Source organism: Atta colombica, unplaced genomic scaffold (genome assembly GCF_001594045.1).
Source record: "Atta colombica isolate Treedump-2 unplaced genomic scaffold, Acol1.0 scaffold1, whole genome shotgun sequence".
Classification (NCBI taxonomy): Eukaryota; Metazoa; Arthropoda; class Insecta; order Hymenoptera; family Formicidae; genus Atta; species Atta colombica.
The window spans coordinates 1,941,098-1,946,840 of NW_017259183.1; positions in this window are offsets into that span (position 1 = coordinate 1,941,098).

The window sequence follows — 5,743 nt, forward strand, 5'->3', positions numbered from 1 at the left end:
ATATTCCCCATCGATTGCAACGCACTTATGCCAGCGCTTGATCCAACTCTATTGTCGGTAGCCATCAGAACCGTCTTCTTTTTTTCCATTACCTCCTTTCGGCTGTTAAAACGCGTTCCCCATAATGATTTTTTAACTCGAACAGAAAAAAATCGCAGGAAGCCATATCAGATGAATTCGATGGATGGTATTCGTTTCGTTTTTGGTCAAAAATTCACTCGTTGTTGCAAATTCAACTTCATTTTTAAAATTATAAAAAATCGAAAATACATGCAGAGGTAGATGTACTCAAGACGGCGTAACTTTTACAAATGTCAAGCTATGGTGATAAAATTTGGTGGGAATGTCAATGATAGATGTGGCAACCTAACCAAAAAAACAGAACTCAAATCAGCTGACTCAGAGCATCACCTGGTGATAATTCCGGGAATTTTTTACTCAAGATGGTATATATATATATATATATATATATAATCTTTAATTACTTTAAAATTAAATCTTTAAAATTTGCAGATTATTGATTCTCGTTTAATCCGCGATTTTGTATATTTTTTTCCTATTCGAATTTTAATCTAATTTAAGCAGCTTAATTATAAAATAGAAGAAAAATAATAAAGAGAAAAAACCAACATTACATTTATTATTACAATGTATTTGTTTGATATACGGAAGATATTTCAATTTTTCGATTCAAGCTAAAATTCGAAATCTCTAATTTAATTTTGTTTGACGTACATTCAATAATTTTATGATGGTCTTATATATTCTTATACCAAAAATGATTTAAGAAGTACGTCGTTTCTTTATTACGTACCAAACAGTTAATAGCTCCGCCGAATCTGCAACATGTGATTGCAACACGGCAAGTCCAATTGTCGGTTGCAACACAGCAATTGCAAATACAATCGAAAAGTCTACAGTCATTTGTAGGAAGTATCTCCTTGTATTTGAAAGTAACTCGTCGAACTCCGGAGAATAATCGAGCTTCCATATCAGCGCAAATAGTTTTGTAACAACCTCTTCTAGGAAATATCCCTATAGCAGCGTTTAAGGATCTGTTCTGGAGCAACTTTGTCAGCGGCTAAGGCATTTTCTCAAAAGGTAAAAACTATCATGGTGTATTCTTACGTTAAACAGTAATATACGTAATATAGTATTACACGCGCGAGTAATTCGAGATTTATTGGAAAAAAGATACTCAAACTTAAAAACTATTTTTTTCTAAAAAAAAAAGTTATGATGATTCAGATAAATCGAGAATTTAAAGAATCTAAGGTAAGAGAAATCTGAGATCTGATAGATAGAAATTAAAAATCAAAACATTAAAAACTTTCCTTTTTTAATTACTCTAATACAAATATGAAAACATAAAAAAAATTTACCGAATATGTAAGACATGATAAAAATCGCGGATTAAGAAACTAAGTAGAATAAAATTATTTGCTGAAAATAATGCATTTTTCTATATGTTAGATACTTTTTACATGTGTAAAATCAAGATATTTATACCGCTGCGCGCGCGCCATACAATATGTATATATTTTCTCGATACAGCAATATATAATAAAATTTATAATAAAATTTACAAAATTATTGTATATTGATAGGAAAATAATGTATGCGTATGTTGACTATGTATTTGAAGTATATCAAATACATATATTTATAGCTGTATTGTACAGCTATATTGAGTTGGACAGATCGAATCATCTGTTTCAATAAATCATAAAAATAAAGGTAACACGAAAGACGAAATGCTTCGACACTTTTTAACTTGAAAATGCAGTGTTTTATTTATCTTCATTGAAAAACCAGATTTTCCTCATCGAAAGTATGCTCTGTTCTCCTTCGATAATTTACGTTTAGGTGCACCTGCGGTAGATCTTGTGTTTGGAATAAGAGGCAATTGCGCGACGCACGTACGAAATATAACGGTGCATCGCGGGCAGAACATACGGACAATGACGATAAATCGCAGCCGCGACGGTATTCCTCTCTAGGTGGAATTATCGTAAATCCTGCCGGCACGACACAAATCGCCCGTTAATATTCAAGCGCAAGTGAATGACTCTCTCGCGGCAATACGTCATATTTTTCAGGAGTGTTGCGGTGGGATGCACTTTTGCCATTAATACGTGTAATGCTTATTAAGTCGTGTACACTTGCGCGCTCACACGTGAAATATTACCTCTTATATTAACATTATCAAAGTATCAATTTGCAATTTCACATAAACGCGCTTCTGCGAACCTTCTAAGAGGCCGAGCATTCGGTATGAAGTATAACTTTTTTTTTTTACAATATGAAATACAACGTGTTCCCAATTTGCACTTCTAATAATCTTGAAATAATTTAAAACTTATATACAATCTGTATTTTTCAAAACTGATTAAAATTACATCCATGGTTACTGTAATTCGGATAATATTTCCTCTGTTACGCTGCGTTATGCATAGAAACGGACTGGCTGTTTGCTCGTTGGACTGGACTTTAGGTATGCGCACAATAATGGCAAATCGCCGGCACGTGATGGTTTGTAGCTCTCGGAACGTATCAGATTACGGAAATAATCCTGGGAGAAGCGTGGATGCTGCGAGCGGATGATGCGCGAGATGCGAAATTACAGAACGCGCGCGTACAAGGTCAAGCGTATACTTATAATGGATCATGGACATCATGATCGAATCGGAGGATCAATGGAAATGAGAATAAGCAGTGCAAGGTAAATGTTTTTAATCTATTAGAAATAAAGTGAAAGAAATAGAAAAAGGAAATATATATGTAAATGGATTATGATGAATAGTGAAGTGAATTCGGATTAATAGATCTTACTTTAATGTAAAATTACTTTTAATTATTTGTATTTTAACTTTTTTCAACTAATATAAAATATTTTATTAAAAATTAAAGAATAAGAAAGAATGGCGAAGAAAATTTTTGATACACAAAACACTTAACTTTTTTTAACTTCTACAACCGAGAAATAATAAGTTTTGAATTTTGTTAAATAGATCTCTCATATAATATGATGTCATAAATCAAATATTATTTTATAGATTATAGATTCATAATTACAAAAATCTAATTCAGATCTTTTTAAAAGAAATCTCTGTATATGTGAAAATTCTTAAATTCTTATTAAGCTTCTTATTAAGACGTCGGAATTTTTTGTTTTCCATTACAATTTATAGAGAAAGACAATGAATGTCTCTTGTCACACAAAAATTGATCAATAGCTTTAGCGATTATGAATGCTATACCAATGTTCTTTGTTCATTCAACGATTCCCATTCTTTATTCCCGCCGTCTCACCTTCTATCACTATAAGCCATTATATCAGCTGCAATTCTCTTCGCTTCCCAGTCACCTAATCTGATCGGGAGAAATGACATCTTCAGTGAACATATGTAGTTGTAAAGAAGATCTTGAACCTGCTCGGTTAGCAAAGACACGACAAAGCTATCAAGGTATTATGCACAATCCAAGTCGAGTCATCCTCGATGCATCGTTAATTAAGCTCATTAGACTTTTATCGTGTACAACTCTTAACTTGACAGACTGGTGACCTCAGGTCGAAAGTTGCCTGAACAGTTACATAAAATCACATTCGAGAAATTCGTTTATTGACAATCTCCAGCATAAACAAATTTATGATTTAACGTAATTTCTTGTTCATTTTACATTATTATCTGCTCGTTATATTGATATTTCGAAATTAAAGCTAAAAAAAATTAAAGTCGATCGGAAACTTTTCGATCTTGTGATTTTTTTGTAAAAAATGAAAAATGTAACGTAAATCAATTTTTGTAAACAGGTTAAATATTATCTGAAATATTGATTAAAAATATATATAATTTCAATTGATAATAACCTCTATTTAAAAATGCGTAATAATTTAAATAATCTGAAATTTTTAATCTGCACTTATACAAAATAAACACGGAATACTAAAATACTAAAATAAACACGGAAACGAATCAAATCGTTATTAATAAATACTTTTCTACGATAAAACGTAAGTATATGTTACTTTATATAAAGAGATGAAAAATATTCATTTTTCGCAATAACAGCCATAATTTATTCGTTCCACATCATTATTCTATTGAATACCATACATTGCATTAAAGTTACCATGTAGAAAATACAACGATAAAATGCATTCAATGTTTTGAGGAATACATTAAGCAAATATTTATTAATTTAAAAATATGATTGCAATAATAATGTATTCAAGATGAAAGGGCTTCTTTTACGAAACTTTAAGAAAAAAATTCGATCAGTAATCGGTATATGCACGAATCCGCGCGAGCTTTCTCTTGCCCAGGTTGGTCTAAAACACGGGGATTGTTGCTTTCCGGAAATAACTGGCCCCATTCCAATTATATGCACTTGTGCGAAAGTATCAATAACGTCCAAGAATGCACTTCCGCGATTAAGTAATAAAAGAATACTGTGAAGTCGTGACGATTAGAAAAAAGTCTAAATTATGTAAGAAAGTGATTTAGATTCTAATGCAACCTTCATAGTGCTTAAAATTAACTTAAAATTAAAAAGTAATTTAAAATTTTTTATTTTTTAATCGATTTATTCATATTTATATGTATTTATTTATATTTATAAATAGAGATTGAAGAATATTAAAACGGATCGTTTTAGCACTAAGTAAAAGCTGCAAAATTAAAAGGATAAAAAACAAATTTTAAATAAGAAAATACTTTAATTTTTTTAAACATATGCCTTTAGATATTTCCCTTTTATATTATTAGAGCAATTTTATGAAAATCGTACATACTTTAATCGTACATAAATTTATTTTGACATTTTTGCTATTTATCTGTGTTCCCATAATATATTATACTTCCATGATAATGACAAATAATTTATCTGCTTATTTTGATTTATATATTTGTCAGTGAGAAATTATATTTCCGACCTCCGTGTATCCGTGACCTATGTGAGTTCGCAAATCGGCACTGGCATTTTAAGACTTCTTGTTTGAACCGACCGAAGCATCAGATAACGTCCGTTAGAACTGGTTATACCGACACGGTGCGTTACGATCCTGCGGCGCGATGCGGAAGATAAACACCGGATAGAGGTCCATCGCGCCTTCGGGTACAGCGACTGACCTCCTGAACTCGTTGGCCGAGAAGGAGAAAATACACCCGACCGACCGCTTCCACGTTATTTTTTTTTCTTCTTTTTTAATCTTTCGTTCCACTAATTAGCAATACTTACGAAAGACTCGTAGTCGTTTCGGTGTAAATGCATAACTCTCTAGTGAATGTGGAACAGAAGAAATGGAACAATTTTAATCTTACATCAATTAATTCATGATAATAAAAAATATATGGATATAAATAATATGTGTGTGTACGTACGCATGGCAGATTTGTGTTAAATCAAGATTATTATGTATTTCGTAAATATTATAGACTGTTATAATTTTTTTTTTTTTTCAGAAACAAAATCACGTACAAAAATATTTTATTCCGCATATTTGTTAATTTATTCTATTATCACTATTTTTCTGATTGTATACTTATTAAAAATTCAAGAATTACATCTAAAAGAATTTCATAAATTTGTTGTAGTAAATATTTTAATAAGATTTGATTACTTATTTATTTTTGGATCTATTTAATATTTATTAAAATAAATTTATTAACAAATTCAATAAATATTAAACTGTTAATCATCATCATCTTTTAAATAATTTCTTGAAATATCTGCGGCGTTA